Source organism: Macaca thibetana, chromosome 3, assembly GCF_024542745.1.
Source record: "Macaca thibetana thibetana isolate TM-01 chromosome 3, ASM2454274v1, whole genome shotgun sequence".
In the NCBI taxonomy this organism is placed as follows: domain Eukaryota; kingdom Metazoa; phylum Chordata; class Mammalia; order Primates; family Cercopithecidae; genus Macaca; species Macaca thibetana.
Window position 1 is genome coordinate 111,312,675 of NC_065580.1, and position 25,166 is coordinate 111,337,840.

Below are 25,166 nucleotides of genomic sequence, written 5' to 3' on the forward strand. Positions count from 1 at the left end.
GCATGGCCACAACATAGAATCCGGATACCGGCGTATTTTTGTGAGTGTGGGTGGGTGAGTGTGCATATAGGCACACATTACTGCACATATGCCCCACCTCAACTACACAGGATTTACAGTGTTGGTTTGCAAGTTTTTTAGAAGCATGTGTTATTTTTTTCTGGGAGGAGAGGGTACTCTATAGTAGAAAGGGAGGAAATCAGACAGGCAGTTACATGGAAATTAAATTAAAATTAAATTACATTAAATTAAAACATAAGCTCCTTTAAGACAGCTGGTCATGATCTCTTGTTATGCCTCACAACACTTAGCAAAATACCTTGTTTAATGTGATCGGATTCAGACCCAGGAAAGAGGCAACTTGCATTAATCAAAAGCAGATGAGGACAGTTGAGCCTCTGCAGGTTAAAATATGCCACTCTTTGACAAGAAAATGGAGTGGATTTCAGAAGCAAAATATTTGTGTGTGATGAGTTGGAGTTTGGGAGGTTTTTATTTTTGGGTTTTTATTTTTTTAATGGAAAAAAAGAAGCCTAAAGAAGCCAAAAAGATGCTAATGGATGAAATGCTTTGCACATATGGGATGGAAAATTGTGCTCGGCTAAGTCAAAAAGCAGCTCCTGAAGAACGTAATGTGGCTGCGGCTTCACAGGTGCCTGACCCGCCGCCCCGCGACGGTGCTGCTCTGTGTGTTTGGCCCTGCTCCTCCACTCCAGCCGGCAAAGGGGGAAGAACGGATTCAGTCAGGCAGAAACTTCTAGAACTGCTTGGAATCACTGCTTGTGCCAAAGAAGATCTCCTCCTTCTCACCCTTTTATCCACACACAGGAGCATTAAAGAACTAAACAGCTCTCATCTCAACTTCCTCCCAACCTCACTCTTGGCTCATCCTCCTCTGAGGAGCAGCTGTTTTTCAGCTGATGTTTAAGCTCACACACTCTAAGTTAAATTACTCCATCTCTTAAAAAAAAAAAAAAAGGAGCTCCTTTTTCCCAGTTTGCTTTAATTCCCCCTAAATATCATTCCTACAGGGGTGCCTCACTTTACACATTTTTAACTCTCCTCCAGAACATATGGTTTATACACAGCAGTATAAATCCAATATTTGCAAATTGAATCAGGATTGAAATTCACCAAGAAAGGATACCATTTAAAGAAACCATGTGGGGAATTTTTTTTTCTTTGACATTTCTTTTCTTTCTTTTTTTCCCTTGAAGCCAAGAATCCTTTGATAATGCAAGTGATTGATTCTTTTCACTTTCTTTGAAACATTGGATGTACATTGGAATTTCTCAACATAAGACAAGCACTGGTTTCCAGGCAAGCAGTTACTCATAGGCAGTGGAACTAGCTTTGTGCGTCTCTCCTCATTTTCCCAGCTTGTTCTTTACTCTTCAAAGAATGGTGACTATGCAGGAATGTAATATTTAATACAAGTAGTAGAGTTCATGTATCCAAAAGAATGCCATCCCCTCCAAGTTAGCATGTTGGGACCACCTAGAAGTCTGGCACTGTGCTTTTGGCATTGTTTTTTGTTCCAGCTTGGGAAGGACCCTAGGAGGACAGTGTAATGAGCCTGTAGACACAGCATGCCAGTTCCAAGGAGAGCTGTGGTCCTATTGTGTGCTCAGAGCCTGGTCATCAGAAAAGTTGGTCTTCAGCATCTCCAGCCTCCTCTTCATTGGCCCTGAACTTCTCCATGGAAATCTGCTTTCTTCAGCCCCTTGTCTCTACCTTTCCTCCTTCCTCGTAGGATCAGTAGCTAACTTTAAACCACACCACGTGTAAGCCAGGCACAGTTCTCACCACTTTACATATATCAACTCATCTCATCTGCACAATTACTGCTTGCAGTAGGTGCATGGTCATCATCTCCATTCAGGCACAGAGAGGGGCAGGCCACATAATGGCAGGGCTTGGATTACAAGGTTTAACCATGCCCTCACAGGGTTTCTGGCCTGGGCTCAGGAAGGAGCCATATCTGACTTCACACCTGATGGTGAGCCACGTCAGCATGCCAGTGGCTTCCGCATTCTTCTGCAATAGCGACAGCTCGTGTTTATTTCACAAGTAGTAGATATGAGGCCTTTTGCTAAGTGCTTTGCTGTCTTACTTTATCCTTATAGTACTCATTACATCCTCTCAATTATCCCCACTTATAAGTTAAGAAGCTGGGTTATATAACTCACGCAAGGCAACAGAACTATCTAGTTGGTGGCAAGGGGGTTCACCTACAAACATTCTCTACCACCATAGGTATAGTTAAGCTGAACATAAAGAGTAAATTGGGGGCCACGCATGGTGGCTCACACCTGTAATCCCAACACTTTGGGAGGGCAAGGCAGGCAGATCACTTGAGGTCAGGAGTTCAAGACCAGCCTGGCCAACGTGGTGAAACTCTGTCTCTACTAAAAATACAAAAATTAGCCGGGTGGGATGGTGCATGCCTGTAATCCTAACTACTCGGAAGGTTGAGACAGGAGAATCACTTCAACTCAGGAGGCAGAGGTTGCAGTGAGCCAAGATTGTGCCATTGCACTCCAGCCTGGGTGACAGAGTGAGACACCAGTGAGACTCCATCTAAAAAAAAAAAAAAAAAAAAAAAAAGAATAAATTGGACCTCCATTAAAGAAATTTCAGAATAGTGGAATGGATAAAAGGTTTTTAGGGACAGGGTTAGAAGTCGCTAATATTTTATCATGCAAATCTGACCCTTCTTACTAGATCCACTCTCACTCCCTACAACTCATACACACATATGAGCACACATGTATGCCCATCCTTGCACAGGTACACACATGCATGCGCCCATGTACACACTCCCATGCCCATGCACACACACACCTAAGAAGCTGGTTCATAAAACAGAAGTTCTCACCACAAAGAAATGATAAATGCATGAGGTGATAAATAAGCTAAATATACTGATTGGGTCATTATAAACATATGGGTGTATCAAACATCAAATTGTACCCCTTAAATACGTACAATTACCATGAGTCAATGAGAAAAGATGCAGCACTCTTTAGTGAGTTAGAATAAGCTGAATAAAATCCCATGCCTGTTAAAACCTTTTTCCTCCAGGAGGGGGGGTGTCCTGCTGACTTCCTTGTCAGGAGGCTACTTCAGTTGAGCCTCCAAACAGCCTGCTCTTAGTATTATTTTTGGTATGGATTTGTTTGGGTTATTTCCTTCCTGAGAAACTTACCAAGGCTTCCCATTCTTTATAAGAACACATCCTAACTTCTTAGTTTATCACTGGGGTCGTTTTCAATCTGTTCCAAACCTAACTTCCCTTCTTGCTCTATCATCCTCCTGCCACCATGCACCCTACACTTCTGTTTCCCTGGATGACTTAATTAACGTCGAATGTGCCAAAAACCTGTATTCCTTCATCACTTGGTCCTGGCTGTTCCTTTGCCTTACATATCTTCTCAGACTATGGGGCTCCTGTTCATTGATCAAGATTTGGCTGACGTGTTTCCTCTGTGAAGCCGCCTAGTGGTTTGTCCAGATATTATTACATGGAAATTCTTCAAGGTAGTGAGGCAGCACACCAGCAACACCTGTATTTCACTTATGTGTTCAGGGCCTGCTGTCAACACTTCATACCGATTAGCTCTTTCAGTCCTCTCCTCAACCCTGTAGCCTCATTTTATCCTTGAGGAAGCTGAAGCACAGACAGGTCATGGAACTTCCTCAAGACCATGCACATGGCAAGTAGCAGAGCCAAGAGCTGAAGCCAGGCAGACTGAGTTTTCCCCACCCTCTTTTTTTTAAGTGCTCACCCCAGCTTGAAGTCTGGGGAGGGCAGGAAATGTTCTGTGTGGAGCTTTGCATCTGCTAGCCCCTCATATCAGGGCTTCAGTGCACGCCTATGACTGAAGGAAGATGTGCTGATGTTTCCATATAAGCTTGTTCGATAATGGAAGTAAGTTTTTGAGATAAGGCAGATCATTCCAGTTTCTACTGCTTCAGGATGGTAGAGAAAAAACAGAGGGAGACATGCTCTCCACAATGACTTGTGTCTGACATTTACCTTAAATCAATGAACGCTGATGGAAGGAATTAAGAGGACTCTCTATCAAAACCTATCTAAGAGTCAGCCTGACCTTAAATGGAGTGTCTCCAAGCCTCATTGCTCAATTTCAGTGTGGACTTCACTCTCAAAGCCTAGCAGGAATTAAGTTTGTTGTCAGCTTTCCCCGCACACATGAGGCTCACTTTGGCATTTCCAGGTGGCCTGGGTCAAAGCATAGCCTCCAAGCTTCACCTACCTGGGGCTTCTTGGAGGGTTTTAACCTGGGCTGTGCTGTATAGGTGTGCATTGTATGAGGCTGAGGTGATGGTGGGTGTGGAAGAGAGCTCATCAGTCTTCATTTCATGGCATAGAAATAATCAAGCCTGAATATTAATTTTGTGGTAATTGCTCCCCCCTTCGTGTTTACAGAGAGAGAGAAACAGCTGGGGCGGTTGACATCTGAAACAGGAGCCGCTGATCATTACTTGCGCAGCAGATGGGCTTGAGTTATGAATAAGCAGCAAATGTGAAAAAGAGATTCACAGGGGTGAGCCAGGCTTGCTTCGTGCAAAACCGGTTAACCCTTCCTTGCTGTTTGCCATGGTTGCTGCGGGTTCAAGGTTTGGATTGCTGGGCTGCTGCTTTTTATGGTTAGACACTTGGTACCACCAGATGTGACAGGGAATAAAGTAAAACTGGACTAAAAAAATGCATGAGAAAAGCCCATGCATGTTTGATAAGTAAGCGTGAGATCAAAACACAACACAGACCCTGCTATGAATGAACGGCAATGCAGCCCCTCTGCCTGGATTTACTCTCCTAGCGGACGCATAAATCAACACCTCCAAAGTGGGTCGGCCTCAGGAGGAATAGGGAGTCCATCTGATGAGGATCCTGGACAGGATGTGATTTGAGAGGTGTCAGAAAGTTCCCATTTTCCACCAATACCTCCTCGACTAACTTCTCACCAATGTCTGCAATTTTATATTTAGGAGAGCGTTCCTTCATGTTACGTAACTGAACAAAGCTCATTAAAATGCAATGTCCTTGAGAGGGGTGACATGGTGAGACTCATGAGTTTGTCAGATCCTTTCCAAACTTCATCTTTCCAAGCTCTCAGAGAGCAACTCCCTGTGGAGTTGGACAAATGATGGGGGAGAGGTTAAGCTGAAGAGGGGCCCTGAGCATAGTGAATGCCTTGAGCATCTGGTTTAACCTAGCTCTGCCACTTACTAGCCATGTAACCTTGGGCCAAGGGCCAAGCCTTGACCTTAAGGCACATAATCTAAGCTTTGGGATCCTCATTTTTAAAAAGTCAAAATAACAACAGGTACTGTGACTAGGTCATAGGAGATAGTGCATATCAGACATGGCAAAGATTACAGGAACACATTAACAGCTATGAAGCAATATACAAGTATAAAGTAGTAGTGGTGGGATGATGGTGCTTGGAGGGGTGGTGTAGGTCACAGCAGTTCTTGCAATAGGAGGCTTGGTACTTTTCAGAAACTATAAAATATATGGGGTTGAGGGGATGCAGAAGCACTTGGAGCTTCTTTGCAGCTCTAGCAACCAAAGCCTTCATCATCGGAGGCATAATATGGCTAACCAGGAGTCACTCCTGAGTTGAAGTTATCGAGGGGACTCCTACCAGCATTGCATGGAACAGGGCATGGAATTTATATTTCTGCTTAATATTGAGGGATATTCTGACCTAACCCAAGAGGCAGAATTAGGTCTTTCCATAACCACAGCAGGCAGAGAATAGAAATCAGCAATATCAAAGGTAAACTGGAACCCAACAAAAAGAGGAAGAACTCAGGGGGAAATGGGAGAGAATGCCCAGGGAGCCAGGCAGAATAGCAATCAGTATCTCCAGATGGGACTGGCGGGAAGCACAGCCTCATTAGCAATTCCTGATAAAGACGGATCTTAAAATTAACTTTGAGCCACTTTATCAGCAGGAGAGATGGGGGAAAGCCCTGCTATAAGAAAATGAGGTCATGGAGTATACCTACTGGTGTTCAGAACACCAGTAGAGCTGGAGGAATATGAGCTTAACTTGACGGATAGCACGACACTAGCCCACTCCCAGTCTATGAGTTCCCAACAACCCCTAAACGTGGAAGAACTGCAAATTTATATTAAAGACACTTTTAAAAAAATTGCTGATTTGTGGTATGTATTAATTTATATTGACTTGTATCTTAAAATATCATTCTCTATCCATTTTTAACAAATTCTCCTTTTACCTTCCTAAGGTATCCTGTTAAGGAACACTTACAAGGTATGTTTACAGGTAGACATATTCACCTGGTGGGTTGAATGAACTATTATAACCAAGATGTTGATATGTAGTGTGGTCAGAAACTCATATAATAGATTATTGTTTCAGCTGGGCTGGCAACTTGGTTTGCTCCACAAGATAAAGCTTACAACCTGAATTTTCTACCCATTTCAGCTCCAAAGTTCATCGTTTTCATCTCAAACCATCATTTGATGGCATTTTCCTTAAAATGTCACTGATATGGTTTAGTTATGTACCCACCCAAATCTCATTTGGATTGTAGTTCCCATAATCCCCACATGTTGGGGGAGGAACCCAGTGAGAGATAATTGAATCATGGGGGCAGTTACCCCCATACTTATTTTCTGATGATAGTGAGTGAGTTCTCACAAGATCTGATGGTTTTATAAGGGGCTTCTCCCAACTACTTCGCCCTGCACTTCTCCTTCCTGCTGCCATGTGAAGAAGGACCTGTTTGCTTTCTCTTCTGCTGTGATTGTAAGTTTCCTGAGGCCTCCCTAGCCCTGTGGAACTGTCATTAATTAAACCTCTTTCCTTTATAAATTACCCAGTCTCAGGTGTGTCTTCATAGCAGCGTGAGAACAAACTAAAACAGTCACTTTTGTTGACTCCTGGTGTGGTATATATGTATGTATATGTGTGTGTATATATGTATATGTGTGTGTATATATGTGTGTGTGTGTATATATGTATATGTATATATATGTACGTATATATATTGCTCTTGGGTTGGGCTTTATTTTGAATATCTTTCTAAAATCCTGAGCGAAAGGAATCTCAGAATTGGCTGCTGATTTCTCCACATTACAAAACTGAAGTTCTCCCTCAATTTACTTTTCTTTCTCTATTCCTTTCCTGATGATTTTTTCTTGTTCTTATCCTTATCATAGCACATGCGTTAGTAGTTTTTCTTGTGCCTGTCAGTTTAGGGTTCCAGCCCTTTCTCAAAGGCCCCACATTTAGGTTTTAGTGTCATCAGGGGGTTTCCAAGTGATCTCACAGTCATTTCTCTTTAAGCTTCAACCACCCAGTATCCTTCCTCTCTTGCTTGGTCTGTCAGTGTCACCTCTGTCACCACCTCTCACACTTCACAGGATCCACATTCACTCTTGAGGTGCCGGCACCCAGGCGTACTCGAGTTTAGCTCTTCGGTGAATCCTCCATGTACCACAGCTGCTCCGGGTCCTTTGCAGGAATTAGAAACGTTGTCCTCATGGTGCTTTTGAGTAATGCTAAGATAGAGGGGGAACAAAGCTAAACTTTTGGTACCACAAATTATTTAGAGAATTTAGCAGATCCCGCTTCTATCCCTGCCTCTCCAAAACTGGGCAAAACAAGATACTCTGAGTGCTGCTACATCCACCGTCCCCATCTGAGGCCATGCGCCATGGCAGTCCCTCAGGCACACATCAAAATGGGTCACACCATGGGATCTCGCGAGCTGGTATCACCTGTGGACCAAGGATGGGATTTGGGGCCAAAGACAGTCTTCTGGATAGAGGTCAGCCAGTGGGCAGATTGGGGGAAAGCTCTTATCAACAGGACACTGATAGGGACTTAACCAGGAAACCCTTCCTTGTGGAGTTTGAACCCAAAATACACAGTCACTAGATTACTTGGTCAAAGAGACAGGGAGGAGGCACAGCACCAATATGGCAGGGCCCCGGGGAAGAGAAAAATCACAGAGTCTTGACGTGGGGAAAATCAAGCGTTTCAATCAGTAAGGTCTGGGTTTTGCTGTAGATGATATTTAAGTCCAAGTAAAGAATGATGCCTTCATTTTGTCTCCTTTTAAGCAGCAGCCCTCAAATAAGGTGGCCAGCCTATATCTATTCCTTGTGACCTGAAAGATTCTAATGATTTGGCTCTAGCCTCGTCCCCTACTCTCCTGCTGGAGCAAGGAGGGATTACTGTGTTGCCAACTGGGCTGCTCCTGGAAAAGAGAGCTGCTTTTTCCTCTTAATCCTTTTGATACCAGCAATTAGAGTTCAGAGGAAAATAACAGCCTCAAACATAACTAATGCAGCGCTAGTCCCAGCCAAGATGCCATCCCTACCCTCTCTATGTGACAAAACTCCCCACTGGAGGAACCAAGGAACCAGGAACTTTGGGCTTAGGGAATGACTGCAGAATTGGGCCCAAGCTGAGTCAGCCACAGCCCTTGGCATATCCCCAAGTGAAAGAAACAGCAGGTTGAGGGTTACTTAAGATATGAACCCTTTAAACCCTCTCCCGTTGGGAATGCTGACAAACCAGCCAAAGTGCCTCCCTTCCTTTGTCCCTCCTCATCTCAGCAAATGACAAAGTGCAGGTTGTTGCCTCCAGGTGAGCAGGCTCTGAGGAAACAAGGAAAGCAAACAAATCCTGCTGTGTGGCTGAGTGGTTCCCAGGCTCCATTTCAAAGGCAGTCCCTTATGGCTTTGTTTGCTCCTGTTTTTCCCAGCATAGGTGTTTGATATCACACAGACCCATTCTGAAATTTCCAAGAAGAGGAGTATTTAGTTTACAGTGGGTAGCTGAGAGTATCCTAGTTTGAAAAAGGGAATAAGTTACCTGTCCACCAGGTGTATTTTAAAGCCCCTGATTATGCTGGTATCAAGGTGCTGATGGGACATGAGAAAGTTCAAATCGGGTATCTGAGAAAAGCACCTATGGCAATGGCTTTTCTGAGACAACGCCCTGGCATTATTCACCTTGGTTGAAGGTCAGCATTCTCACTGGCACCTCACTCCCAGTTCCCAGCTTCAGGTGTGGCAGGAGAAGTTTGGGACATCAGATGATTGCTTACACAGGTAGACTGGGAAAAGACTCAATATACTTCAGAGAAAATAGTAAGTATGAGATTCCTGTAACACCCCCTGTATCATCAGCGATGTCTTGAAACTCTCACAACTATTCCCCACTTTTCCTCTGACACAGACACGACTAAATTCGCAGGAGAATTTCTATTCTGCTTCCCTTTACTCTAGCGTAGAGAGATACCAAAATGAGCAAGCCTCAGCCATCATCAAGGAACTGAGAAAATGTGTCTTCAACCATGAGGAGGAAAATTCAAAGGAGTTCCGAACACATACAAATACATGTTAGGGGACAGAGATGAAAGGAATGGAGCAATCGGAGAGGGGGTACAGGGGGAGAGGAAGCCACACCCTGTGTCCAAGCCCCAACTGAGCAGCCTGGGCCAGCCCGCAGGATGAGGGCAAGGTTCTCAGCGCCCTTCCTCACCTCCCTCCTCAATGGTGTTCTTCATCCTCACCATCCCATCACCTCCAGAGACCAGCGTGTTCGTGGCACCCTTCTTCCCAGTCAAGCCTGCTCTCAGAAATCATCCTTGGGAAGGTAAGAACAATAGATGGGGCAGAGTATATCTTTCAACATTGCCTTAAGTATTTGCACTTTCACAGAGGAAGTATTGAAGATGGTACCTCAGTTCGAGGTTTTCAAAAAGGACTTATAGGTTAATAAATCACAGACAATGGCACCTGCCTAAAGATTCGTGTAATATAAGTGCTTTGTCCCTGGAACACAAGGCGATATTGTTAGCAAAAACTTTTATTGAAAAATATGTAATCAATTAGAAAACATGATAAAGCCTTCCTCTGTCCACCCATGGTCCCTACTTCCAATTCCATGCCACATGCAGGAAACGGCTCAGGCAGTATGCCCGCAGGCTAGGGTCAGCTATGTGCTAGCAGCTGGACTCAGCACATCTAACATGTAGATTATACTAAACTTCAGGGCATTTTGAGGCATGACTGACAATGGCAACAGGGGTGTGGATTGTCTTCACATGCACTGGGCTTTTGTTTGAGTGCCAGGCTGTAGCTGTGTGTCAAGCGTGGGAATTCCTTACCTACTCTTGCTATCAATAAATGATTCATACGGCTCACGGAGGAATCCATTTCTAATCACATGGTCAGCCATCAGAGCAGCTTGAATGGCTGCTTCTGCCCTGGGCATGTCCAGGTCAGATTCTTCTAAAGTAAAACACAGCCAGGGCAGGGAGAGGAGACCACCTGAGAAGTGGGCCCAGCCACAGAGCTGGCACAACACTCCTCCTGCATCCGTGGCCTGTGTGTGGCTCTGCGGTGCCAGGGACACTGAGGGGAGTCTATAGAGCACATGTCCACAGTGTGACTGGATGCCAGGCATCCTTTTGGGGGCTTCACGTGGATAGTTTTCATAATCCCCATTCACAGAGGATGAAACCAAAGCATAGAAAGGCTGAAGTATTTGCTTGTCTGTGCATCCGCAGGTACTGACTGACCCCCAAACAGGGTTCTTCTCTTGGTACCAGGTATTGTGAGAGGCTTGAAAGTACAACAATGGCTCCTGATTTTAACGTTAAATATTTTTAATATTTTTCCCTTACATGTTTTCTTTCCTTCTTTTTCTTCCCTCCCTCCCTCCCTCCCTCCCTCCCTCCCTCCCTCCCTCCCTCCCTCCCTCCCTCCCTCCCTTCCTTCCTTCCTTCCTTCCTTCCTTCCTTCCTTCCTTCCTTCCTTCCTTCCTTCCTTCCTTCCTTCTCTCTCTCTCTCTCTTTTTTTTTTTTTGACAGAGTGTCACTCTGTTTTCTGGGCTGAAGTGCAGGGGTACAATCTCGGCTCACTACAACCTCCATCTCCCGGGTTCAAGCGATTCTCCTGCCTTAGCCTCCCGAGTAGCTGAGATTACAGGTGTGCGCCATTGCACCCAGCTAATTTTTTTTTTTCTTTTTTGAAGTGGAGCTTCCTTCTGTCGCCCAGGCTGGAGTGCAGTGGCGAGATCTCAGCTCATTGCAAGCTCCGCCTCACGAGTTCACGCCATTCTCCTGCCTTAGCCATCCGAGTAGCTGGGACTACAGGTGTCCGCCACCATGCCCGGCTAATTTTTCTGTATTTTTAGTAGAGATGGGGTTTCACCGTGTTAGCCAGGATGGTCTCGATCTCCTGACCTCGTGGTCTGCCCGCCTCGGCCTCCCAAAGTGCTGTAATTACAGGCGTGAGCCAATGCGCCTGGCTGCACCCGGCTAATTTTCGTATTTTTCATAGAGAGGGGGTTTCACCATGTTGGCCTGGATAGTCTCGAACTTGTGACCTCAGGTGAGCTGCCCACCTTGGCCTCCCAAAGAGCTGGGATTAGAGATGTGAGCCACCAGGCCCGGCCCCCTTAGGTGTTTTCTCAGCATGGTAACCAAGAGATCCACAGAAGAAGAAGATTTTCCCCCCACCCCTTCATGTAGTTAAGGTGACAAGATTGATCCACATAAACAGTACATGCACAACTGAACTTGGTGGAGCTATTTGAAAACGTGCCTCTGAAAAATCCTTTGTATAAAATGTGAGGGTTAACTTTAAATAGAATATAAAAAATTAAAACTACAGCTATTCATATGCTTAACAAATTGCATTTATTGAAAGGAAAATTCATGCAATTTTTAAAAAATCACATACTTATATATATTCAACATATACTTCGATTAAGAAAAGTAAAAATTTTGGCAGTTTTCAGTTGTATTAATAGGAGACCATCTAAAATGACTAACTACAAACTTGCCTTTCAGTTTTCTTTCTGATGTTTCTTTAAAAAGACAAACTAAAATAAACTAAAATGAAAAAAACCTATAATTACATTACCCATATTTCATAAATAATATTCTTTTTCATGCTCTAAAATTTATAATTTTTTAAATGTGTTAGAAAATATCTCTGTGATTTTGTAAATTAAATGAATGTATTATAATTTATTTATTCAGTTGGGTCAATTTTTGCTATTTTACGTAAGACTGCTCTGAACAATCTTGCCCTTACTGGCTGTTTATCTCTGATTGTATCCTCAGGAGACATCCTAAAACAAAATCACTGGGTCAAAAAGTATGAAATGTTTAAGTTTCTTGATGCTTGTGACCTAATTGCCTTCCAGAAACGTTTAAACAATTTTCTTTCCCATTAACAGATTGCAACAGTGCCTGTTTCCTGTATTAACCATTGCAATTTTTTCCTTGCCCTGTGAATTGCCAAACCATGTCCTTTCATAGGATTTTGTTAGTAAACAAGTATTTTTCTTATCGAATTGGAATTTGCATATTAAGAATATTAATCTTCTGGCCGGGCGCGGTGGCTCACGCCTGTAATCCCAGCACTTTGGGAGGCCGAGGCGGGCGGATCCCAAGGTCAGGAGATCGAGACCACGGTGAAACCCCGTCTCTACTAAAAATACAAAAAGATTAGCCGGGCGCAGTTGTGGGCGCCTGTAGTCCCAGCTACTCGGGAGGCTGAGGCAGGAGAATGGCGTGAACCCGGGAGGCGGAGCTTGCAGTGAGCCGAGATCGCGCCACTGCACTCCAGCCTGGGCGACAGAGCGAGACTCCGTCTCAAAAAAAAAAGAATATTAATCTTCTGACATTTGTTGTAATTCTTTCTTGCAGTTTGATGTTTATTTTTCTGTTTTCCTAAGACACCTAATGTATAACTGAAGTAACCTGCCAATAATTTCTTGTGTAATATCTTCCTCTATTTTCACTTCTTTTTGCTTTTTCTACTGCTTTTTAGAAAGTTTGTATCACAATATCAGTTCATATTAAATATTTAATAAATAAAAAGTAACTTATTTCCTGCCAAACCATCAATTTAGTAAACCACTTATCGAACAGCTCCATTGATGCATTGGTCAGTTTTTATTCCTGTGATATACTACTTGTATTATGATTGCACCAAAACATATTTTAATATCTTTTAGAGTATGCCTTAGCTATTCAGCATTTTCTTCCACAAACTTCAGAACCACTTGCTAAAGTTCCAAGAACAAAAGAAGAAAAATAGCTATGTCAGGAACTTGTGCAAGTATCAAATCTATAAATTGCTGATCTATCTACCTACCTATCTAGTTTTTTGGCTATTTTTAATTAGAAGGCCTCTAGTGTTTTATTACCAAGGGTGACATTTAGATTAGATGTTTCTGATCATGATAAGGACATAGCTATCTATTTCTACTTAAGTCTTTTGTTTCTTTTAAAAAAATCACATATGGTGTTGGAGTCTGTCCAATGCATTTTCAACATCTATTGGGATGATCATATGGTTTTCTCATTACTCTCTTATACGGACTCTCACTCTAGTTAAATTAATCTGTCTGCTCATTTAAAAATTTTATGATTTTGTATAAGTCACTTTTTTTTTTACTTGATGCTCTTCTGTACTACTCAGGATTTCTAGGTGCAAGTGACAGAAAACTAAAGTGCAACGAGCTTAAACAGACAAGGAAAGGTCAGTGATTACTTAACTGAAAAGCCCAGCCACAGGGCAGATCCAGGAACCCAAAGGATGCCATCAGGACTCAGTTTTGCCCTGTGTAGTTCCTGACACTTCACACTTTCATCCTCACAGATGCAAGTCCAGGGGAAACCAACCTTTTTCCCCTCTTTTTTATTTTTTGCCGATAGCTCTGACATAAGTCTTTGACAAAGAATTGATCGTCTGCTTAATCTTGTACCAATCACTGTGGCCAGCAGCCAGGCAAGCTGATTGACTGACAATGACTGACAACTAGGATACTTGTCCACACTGAGCCTGAGAGAAGACTACACTGAGGATGGGGAAGGGCATTTCCACAGGAAAAATTCAGGTGGTTTTACCAAAAGAGCAAGGATGGATTCCACATAGACAGACAAATTAGGCATCCACCACACACCCTTAATAGCTCAAAACCTCCCAGGATTGAAGAGCTAAAGTAATTGGCTTTCTTATTACCATGTTGCTTCTTCACACTCTCTGATCTTGGGCTTTCACCCCCTTCTACTGTGGTAGTAATTCTCCACCATTGCTGTGAAATGAAGGTTCCTAAAATCCGTCAGCTCATTCTGTTTTTAGCCTGAGTTGCTTCCTGGTTCAGTGCTGGCTTGGCATTTCTCGCCCAGAAGACCTCCACTGCGACTGAATCATGAGATCCTTGGTGTTCTGTTGTTCACCACACAGGCTGTGTAGCACGGCATGGTCTCTCTGTCTTCCTCACTGTGTGTTGCTTCCATGGACAAGAACCTATGTTTTCCTCAGGATGAGGATCCAATTACTGATCTCAATACAGGCACAACGGGCCTGGGAAAAGAAAGAAGTTACCCTGCTTCCCAAGCTTTATGAAATCTTTTCCACTGTGGGTCCTGATTCATGATCCTGACTTTCTTGTTGAGATAGTAAGTTGCATCTCTCCCTTTGGTAATCCCCCAAAGGGAACTAAAACTGAAAAAAATGTCTCACAGCTCAAAATGCTAAGCGCTTTTACATTAGTAAGAGCCTCTCTCCAAGGACATTCACCTCAAAAGGCCTCTGCCTCACTCAATCATTTCCTGTTTAGGGTATTTCAGAGGATAAAAAGGGAGACCTACCCAAGGCTGAATGGAAACCACTTTCGACCACCTGTAAGACATGAAAACGTCAATTAGATGTAAATATGTTGCATCTTCCTACATCATAGAAGTGTTGCAAAATTTAGAAATTAAGATTTATAAACCTAATAGCCTTTTTTGATAGAGAGATAATAGATAGATAGATAGATAGATAGATAGATAGATAGATAGATAGATAATGTCTGACACACCTAGGAGCATATTAACAGTTAAAACTGCCCTTTGAAAGAAATGGGATTGTAATTGACAGCTATGTTGACTCATGAAGGGTTCACCAGTGTAATGGCAGTAAGGAGAATGCTGCTTTGTGTGGCTTTAGGGAGAGTCCAGGCCAGCTGCTCAGAAGCAGTTTAATGCCTTCAGGCTGTGGGTGGGGAAGGTGGGAGGAAAGGGTTGGTGGAGCAACCCAGGTAAATTTGCCAAGGTTCCCAGCAGGGTTTGCCTGCTCAGGCTGAGACTGCCTCAATCCTGTGCTTTCAAACCAATGCTAAGCAGCACGATTCCTTCCTTGTTTGTCTTGCACTGAAACCAGAAGAGGGATTTGGTGGCTCTCACCAGCTAGGAAACTAGTATAAACATTCTTTACTTACTTGGTTTCTCCTCTTTCTTTCATCTTTTGTCTCTGCTTTCTTTTTCCTGAAGGCTTGTTATACCTCAACAAATCACCACACCCACCAGGATGAATTTAGGGTTGTAGGCAAAACACAGCTACCAGATTGGGTCCCGCGAAGGTTCATTACTGGTGTCTTCTATTGTAAAAGGTACCGTGGTGGAAAATGAGCATCACCTGATACCAAGCTCCACCTGCAGAAAAGAACAACCTGAGTTGATGCCACACTGTTGTGAACTTGCTTGTCTTGCTGTGTCTTGCAACTAGAGTATGTACATTTCTCTGCTGTTGATGGGAAAATGCAATGTCATTCTTTTCCATAAGTCAAAAATCTTTGGACATTTGGCCTAGGACGTTAAGCACTTTAAAAGATAGTTAGAGCTAATTTTATTACCCAGTTGCCCAATCCGATTATTATTTATGTTTTTAATCACACTTTCAAACCAATAGACATCATAAGTATTATTGTACTCTCTGAGGTAAGGAATGCTAAGGGAATATGGCCTAAAGATGATGTTAGCCCAAGCCATCTTAACTCTGCAACTGTTGGGCTTTTGTCCATCATCATTCCTCTGTCTATCGTCACTAAAAATTGTGATTTCAGTGTGTGTGGATCCCTGGATCCCATCTGACATAATACCCTGTACTACTCTGTCCCATCTCACTTTCTATAATACGAAAATATCAAGATAACAACCATTCCAAGGCTTCTCCAATACCTGAAATGTATTTGGCTACTAGATGCCCTCAGATGCTTTGAGGTATTCGGTGCCATTGGCACAAGAAATTTGAACTGATATGGAAATGGGCCATGGATTTCCTGTTCTTTACTTATGAAAATTCCTAAACACAGATGTTATGATACAGAGTATTAAAATCATCTCCTGCCCTGAATGGCAGTGTTTGATTAAAAGGACATTGAAGTTGATCATCTTGAATCTATAACATTTAGGAAATCAATCAATCAGTCAGTAAGGGGCAGGAGCCAAATATCATTCTCATTGATAACCCTGCCCTTGCCTCATTTCAAGAAGTGAACACAGCAGTGATTCTTTACCTGTAAGGGGTGGTCCCCTAGGAAATCATAAAATAATCTCAAAGATGTTGTTTGGACAAAAACATATTCAGTAATACAATATCATTTTATATTGGAAAAGTATCATTTGAGCAACACAAATTTAAGAAAGTAAAATTGGTCAAGGTTATCTCACCTAGTAGTGGTATCCAGAACGTACAGGGATTCTCAGCCTGTGGCCTGGTAGAGTCCCAGTGAAGGGGATGTTTATATGAGAGATGAACTGAGCCAGGAAGACAAAGTGAGAGACAGGGAGAGAAAAGTCTTATGGACTTTAAAAGATGCTAAAAAGGTAGAAATTTCTGTTTTCTTCTTTGAGTTGTTAACCTTTCTGGAAGTGACAATGAGAAAGTCCATATGTTGAGATATGTCTCTGGGAAAGGACATGTACCTACTGCTTGTGTATCAGTATGTGTTCCCTACAGGTGTAAGTGGCTTATTTTACCATGACAGTGTTGCAGGGCAAACTACTGTTCTAGCATTATTTATATACAGTGGTTTGAACCTGATGGTTTCTTTTTCTGGTTTGGGTGATGGACCCTTGGATATCAAATTTCCTCTGTCTGTACTGCTGTCCCATGAAACTACTTTATTCTAGTGAACAGGAACACAGAGCTTGGCAGTTCTCGATGAAGCATATTTATGAGTTGAGTCCAAATGAATCCAAAACATATGGATTAAATTTCCCTTGAAATATCTAAATTAAAGGTGGAAAGCGCTGTGAAGAATGCACTGGGGACCTGCTTGCTGCTCCTCAGGCCAGTTTTAAAGTTTGAGCTCTTTTCTCCCACTCAAAAGAGCCTCAGGTTTGCCCATGCTGTCCAGTACTTGAAGATCTCCACCCTGGCTCTTTCATGGCAACTGCTATTCCAGGGCACACAGACCTTGATATCCCAACAGTGACCCCACTGAAGTCCAGAGGGTCATGCCTCGGGATGAAAAGGCAATGTTTTATTGAGTGATGCAGCTTAATGTCTCTTCTGGGTCCCTGCCTCATCCAAACCTTAAACACAATTAATCGCAAATGTACAGGAATAAAAGAAGCCAGGAAGCCCTCCAAAAAGCATTTAGAGGCACAACAAGACTGACATGGACTCTTTCTCCCACAAGCCAAAGTCACAGTGAACGTAGCTCAGTACTCTAAAAAAAAAAAAAGGTGGGGGGAATAAATAAAACAAAACAAAAGCTATCCAGTCATTGCAGTTCCTTCATTTAAAGATAAACTAAATTATTGTAACTTCCCAAATAATTATACAATACTGAACTTTGACTTTTTTTTTTTTGCATTTGCCATCCTGAATTGTAACAGTTATAACTTCAAATAAAGGTGCCTTAAATATCTAATAAAATTTTATCCTCTCTCTCTCTGCTTTATACATACAAGGTGTATTTCATCCAATGGTTTGATCTCAAACCATTATTAATATGATTATGGTTGCTTTTTTAATTGCCACAACTTTTCCACATAATCTATTGGACTGCCTAGGCTTGACAACAAATTCTTCTTGTATATTTTCTTATAATTACACTAATTCGACTAGTTTATCTTTTTTCCCTTACAAGATTGCAATAATTTTCCCTGTGGTCTTTTGCCTCCACCAGAATATTCCAGTGAAGTTCAGATCTGTCTACAAATGAGTTGAATGTAAAAAATTGATATCGGTAATTTGCTCTATAGATGACCAAACAAAGAGATTGATTATATTTTCACTGGAAAGAGTCTAATTTTCCTTAGATTAATGCCTTCTTTATTGAGGCCAGTGGGACTTCAGAATTCAATGTTCTCAAAATTTGACCACGTGCACATTTGTCATAATTTCAGGTTGCAGAGGTGTCTTTGGATTCAAGTACAACTATTAATAAAAACTTTTCTTGGGCACCAAAAATGCTCTCTCTTGTTAATTCTTTGCCCATTGGATTGTAACTGGCCAGAGGAAAGTGACTATAATTTTAACAGACCTGAAGGAAAATGGATTTCTCTCACTTCCCTAGGGAAATGAGATGAAAATGCTTGCACTTAGTGACATTTTTAAATCCATTACAAAAGACATTACATTTTATTCCTTTATTATTTGTACTCATCACAAAGAAATGTCCTCACCAAAATAAACCTGTACCAAGAAAGTTCCAGTTTTTAGACACTATAAAGTTGTCACTGTTTTACTGTTTTTCAAAATATTAACTCTAATCTTGACCCTCAAAATCTTTGTGGATCTACATACATGAATTTGGAGAAGTGAATTTTTAATAAACTGACATTGTAGAGAAAATAAATTTAGAAAATTTAGATCTAACAGCATGTTTTGTGGCCAGAACTATCTGATATCATTTGTATCCAACAAATGAGCAAGGTAATAGCTCACTGTTCCCTTTTTTATGTAATCATTACCTTTCCGTCTAGATTTTATCCTGGCCAACCTTGCATAGGGGAAAAATTATGAAAACATTGGAACAGATGACGCCCTTGTGATGTATTCTCAATGACCCTCAAATAACAGTTCAAACTTTGGTTTAGAACAAAGCAATACCTCTCCTGAGTCTATGAACTTCCCCAGAGAGACTGAGTGTTTTAATAAGAAGAGGTCGTCCCAAATAGAGACGTGAAATGTCTGATGACTGTTTTAGGGTGTATCTGCTCTGTGCAGATATTTCCTCCATCCTGTCATCATCCTCTGGACTCTCTGGGCCAGACCTCCCTGTGCCTTGACCCCCCCGCTCTCTCACAGGCTTTAAATCTGGCTCTCCAACTGGAAGGAGTAGTGGGAATCTCCATTAAGTATTAAAGGTTCGACATCTGGCTTTTCTTCCATGCTTTTTGAATTTGGTGATTCGAAGCCAACTTTTAGTGGCAACCTATTCTCAGAGAGAGAACTGATATTTCACTGTTTCTCCTTGTCACACACTGAGTCTTATTCTTTTAGAAAGAGGAGGCAAGATAAAAGTCAATTATCATTATTATTATTATTTTTAGACAGAGTTTCGCTCTTTGTTACCCAGGCTGGAGTGCGGTGGTGCCATATTGGCTCACTGTAACATTTGCCTCCCGGGTTCAAGCTATTCTCCTGCCTCAGCCTCCTATGTAGCTGGGATTACAGGCACCTGCCACCATGCCCAGCTAATTTTTGTATTTTTAGTAGAAATGGGGTTTCGCCATGTTGGTCAGGCTGGCTCGAACTCCTGACCTTAGGTGATCCTCCTGCCTTGGCCTCCCAAAGTGCTGGGATTACAAAAAGTCAATTTTCTTAAAACAACAAAAGGACTACTTTCCTGTTCATTTGTACTTGTAAAAGTGATTCTGAAGACCAGTGAAGGCTGCATTTATACATTCTGCCTTTGTTCCAGGTGCATAGCATGCATACATATATATATTTTTTTTCACACTGATACTACAAAACGTCCTTATTTTGATCACATTTTGAATTATTCATTTTGTTTAAAGCAATAAATTTCATGAACAAAATCAACTCTATCAAAATGAAGAGCAGTAATATGTAGTAACACAACAGACTAAAGGATTTTTTATTTTGTTTCTTTCAATTTTTACACCTTCTTCTTAAGACTGTACTATGACCCAAATAGCCATATGTGATTCACGTGTGGACTTTCATGACATCAAACACATAGCAGAACAAGTATGCACGGTTCAAACATTGACAGAAGATTCCTGTCTTTGTAAAGATTCAGCGAGTTTCTTAAAACAGACGGATAAAGTCAATTGCCCAAGTTCTGTGCCATTAAAGTTAACTACTGTTGAGCTGTTTTTAGTCTCTCATATCCTTCAGACAAAACCTAATGAACAAATCCAATCAAATACAGTGGCCTTAAGTCTGAATTACCGTGGCCACATAGACAAGGACTAAGTAATTCATTATTGAGAGTAATTGCAGTAAACAAGGATGGAGGGTTCTTGATTCTTCTGAGAAGAAGAGTTCAGAGAGATGTGGCTTAAAAGTCTGCCTGTATGCCTTACTAGCTATGTTAAAACTGCCTTTGCAAAAATTATAACAGTGAGAAAATTATGACAGTGAAAGAGATCTGACCTAACCTATCTTGCCTTTAATCTCCAAACTGCGTTGGTCATTCCAAGGTCATTCCAGGTCTTAAGGGTAGGCCAGATTAACTTTGGGAGAAATTTAGTTCATAGTTTAAATGATAATGGCCCTTCCCTTACCCAAACTAAATCACCTTTGTAAAACTAATGGAAGGCCATCAGGTTAGGAGGATGAGGGGGCCTCAATTCAGCTAAGATGATAGGAATAGTTAAATGATTACCAGCCACTATTCCAGAGGTGACAAGATTTGTAACTTCCCCAATTACTCCAGTAAATAACCTAAGATTGGCCTTTTGAGATGTCCTTTTAGGCCTTTGCATTTCTGATGACTGGATGGCCACACCAGGACCAGCTACTCCTCTGTGGCCCCCCAACCCAGAAATGGACTCAGCACCCAAGGACCATTTTCTACACCCCTATGACTGCATCCCCCAGCCTACTGGCAGCACTCATTCTTTAGCCCCCTGCCAGCCAAACTCTCCTCAAAAAACCCTAGCCTCTGAATTTTCAGGGAGGCTGATTTGAGTAATAATAAAACTCTAGTCTCCTGTGTAGCCAGCTCTTAAACTCTTCTTAACTGCAATTTTTCTATATTGAAAAATCGGCTCTATCCGAGCAGTGATCAAGAAAAAAACCCACTGGACAGTTACACTGTGATCTGCAGTAAGTTCTACTACTTCTCTAAGCCTCTGTTTCCATACTTCTCAAATGGGGATCAGGATACCTCCTTTCAAAGTTGTCATGATGATCAAATGAGACAAGATGTATAAAGAGATTGACCCAAAGGAGGCCCCAATACATGTTGATTAAACTTCTCAGCATTGGTGGACTAATTTCAAATGTTTCTACCAATATGAGGTACAGAGCTCAGGGAAAGATACAAAATGCTGTTGTCACAGAACATGTTTGATCTCTCAATTTCACCAGGTACCCAGGATTATTTAGGGCCATGTTTGTAGGTCTTGTCTGCTTTGATAGAGCCAGGAACTAACATCTCTAGGTTTTCAGCTCTTCACAGAACTCAAAAACTTGCTAAAGAGAACTGGAATGGGAAGAATTTGCTGCAAATGTTTAAATATATCTTGTAAATACATAATTGTACTCTTAACAGACAAATATGTTTGACCTAAATATGTGTACTTCAAGATAGAGTAGTTGGTACCAATTGGTAGCTTTTCCTAATGTCTAAAATGCAATCCCTAAAATAATATACAGTCAATGAGCTATTGTTTTCCCCACAGAATAATTCCAATTCAAACTGAATTTCACAGTCCCTTGAAAGGCTTTTGTGAACTTAAAGTAGTCAGAATGCATTTAACCTGAAGTCTGTTTCCTTCTTCAACTTAAATCAACCCTATTTGGAGTTAATGAAGAATGGTAAGAAAAACAGTCACCCAATTCTATATTACACACCCAGTAACATTATAAATATCATATCTTCATTTTTCTTTGACCTGTATCATCCAAAAAGAGGGGGGGTCGGGCTGCAGGAGATTTCAGGAAATGTGGTAGAGAGAAAAAGTATTACATAGTATGTATTTCCTAAAATCAAACAAACTCAAAGTAAGTATACATCATCAAAGATGCACACACAAAAATCTTGCAGAAAGAAAGGCACAACTTTAAGGTCATAAGCTAAAAAGTAATGAATGAGGGAAGGGAAAGAAAGAGAATTAATTTTGAGAATTGGTGTGACTCTTCAATCTGACCTTCAGAATCAATGTTGGGAAAAAAGTGGAAAAATCTAGAATAAAACTCCATTAATACCCCCTAACTGAGGGACACTTAGACAGAGGAAGCATGTATAGGTTCTTGGGTAGGAAATGGGGAGGAAAAGAAAATCTCTGAAAATTGGAAGCCCCTCTTCAATACTGCAAAGCCTCACCTGAGGTCAAACAAATGAAAAACTGGGCAAGACTTCCACCCGGAAAATTGGAGTCACCTTAGTTTCTCCACCAATAAATAGGTAATCTCCACCAATAAACGCAGGCACTTAGCTGAATGGAAGACAGGAGAAAATAAACCAAAACTCGGGAGTGTGTTCTGAGGCCCTCGTAGAAAAGACACAGAGCAGCCCAGTTAAACAAAGAGTTGCATCGGCTACTTCTAAATGAGAAGCTGGGGCCCATGGCTATGGGATTTACGGATCTTTGCCCTACACTTGCTAGGAGGGGACTAGGACAGATGCTTGAGAGCTGAGGGTGAAGCAGGCAAGGGAATAATTGGGAGCTAATGATGAGGTTCTGAGGATCCTTCCTGAATGGTCATGGGTGGAAGGAACTTCTGTCTCTGAAGGTAACCCAAACCAGATGAAGAGGTGCCCAGGAGAAGTAAACTCCAGCACACACCCCCTTAACCAAGTTGTTGGAGGCAGAGCCAAGATCAGGCCCTCCAAGCACAACTGCGTATTGAGGTACAAAAGTGCTCCCTGCTCTCACTCTCTCCAAGCTCTTAAAGAAAATTAGAAAAATAAAAGAAAACACACATTATTCCAACTCCATACTGAAGTTCTAGGGAGGAAGACAAGAAAAGGTAACACAAGTGCCCAGGAGAATTCATTAGAACAAAGATCTAATAGACTCTTTAGATTTTGTTAAAAAATATTACGGTAACTAGTTGCATAATGTCTATATCTACGTTATGATAAGAAGTAAGGTGCAGGTAAGTATTTAATAAAAAGCCCTTGGAGGGAAAACAAAAAAAGCATTTGTAGCATTTGCTAATTTCCATGGTGTAAATAGCCCCACCATAGCCAATTAGGAAGTTACAAAGAGGTGCAAACATTTGACTCTATGAACCGGCTCCAGCACACCAACTCATGGTAACTCACAAAAATTCCACTGTGATAATGATGGAGAAGAGAAGAGCATGCCTAAGACAGATCATGCTTAAATTTCATAAGGCAGTATAAGCCAGGAAATCCCCTGCAGTGGGCGTTTTTCTTTCTATAACTTAAACAGATTTATTTATTTTTTTAAAGAAGGGCATCAAGAACAAAACTTTAAAACAAAAAAGAATGAATTTCAAAACTAAGGAAATAAATTCTGGATCAAAATAAAATAATTACAGAATAACTAAATTAGGCTGGGCACAGTGGCTTATGCTTATAATCCTAGCACTTTGATAGGCCAAGGCAGGAGGATTGCTTGAGGACAGGAGCTGGAGACCAACCTGGGAAACACAGCAAAACCCCATCTCTACAAAAAAAATAAAAAATAAATAAAAAAGAAGAAGAAAAGAATAACTAAATTAGAAATATTAAAAACCAAATTGACAACATCAGAAATCAACAGCCATAAAAAAGGCTTTATGTCAATGAAAGAATGCAGAAAAAAATAGATTAAAAGAATTTTAGAAATAAATGATTATCTCATATAAAGATAACTGATACATCTGATTTGAAAACCCACCAAATGGCAAAGAAAATCACTCTATGGATCAATTTTCTTTATAAATATCAATTTAAAGATCTTAAAAACAATGTCAAATAAAATTCAGCAGCATCTTAAAAGAAAAATACAAAATAATCTAATAGGTTTTCCTCAGAAACCCAAAGATGATTTGTTATTAACAAATCATATAATTCATCATATAAATGGGTTAAACAATTAAAAACATATTCATTTCAAATATATCAAAACATAAATTAATAAAGTTCAACAACCGTTGCTAATTTGTTTTTTTAAAAAAGCTGACATAGAATTCAATAGATATTTCTGTGGCATTTTGTGTGCATGTGTGTATATATGTGTATATTTGTATATGTGCAAAACAGGAAATAAAATGTTATTACAGTGATGAAACACACAGAAACATTTTTGCTAAAGATTAAGCAAAAGATGCCTTTTATAACTACTATAGTTAACATTGTTCTGCAAATACTAGGCAATGTAATTAAGGAACACCTCTAAATAAGGTATAATAACTGAAATGCATATGCAAAAAGTTATCATTATTTGCATAACCTATTTTTGAAAACCTAGAAAACTAAATAGAACTAACTAAAAAGTTATTAGAAAGAATGATCTGTAATCAGCAGCTAGTTACAAAATTAAAATAAAAAAAAAAAACCTTTCTATGTATAAACAATATCCAGTTAAAAAATAGACCAGGAAAACATGTTTCCTCTACAATAGAAAAATAGGAATGACACACTTTTAAATGAAAACTACTTATATATTAATATAAAGGACGTGAAAGAAAACTCAAATGTTAAACCAGATTATATCTTGGATAGGATTGCTTGATTTTGAAGATTCCTTCATTTATTCATTCAGTCACTCAGAAAATATTTATTGAGGGCCTGTTACATAACAAACACCATTCTGGGTCTTGGGGAGTAGCAAACAAAATAGACAAAAGTCCCTGGCCTCATGGAGGGGGACCTACTGAGGGGAGACGGACAGTCTACAAACTAAACAATATATCATATGTTATGGTGTTTAGTGCTATGGGGAGACGTAAAGCAAGAAGGCAGATTGATAGGGCTGAATATTTGGATAAAAGTGTTTTGTTGTTTTGTTTTGTTTTATTTTTTAAACAGTATTGCCAGGGGCTGGTAAGGGAAGACCTCAGTGACAGGTGATATTTAAAGTTCTGACCAAAGGAAGTGAGGATGCAAGCCAGGTGGATGCCAGGGGGAAAAGCATTCCAGGCAGAGGAAACAGAAGATGCAAAATCCATAAAGTGGGAGAGGACAGAAGAGTTCAGAAAAAGCAGG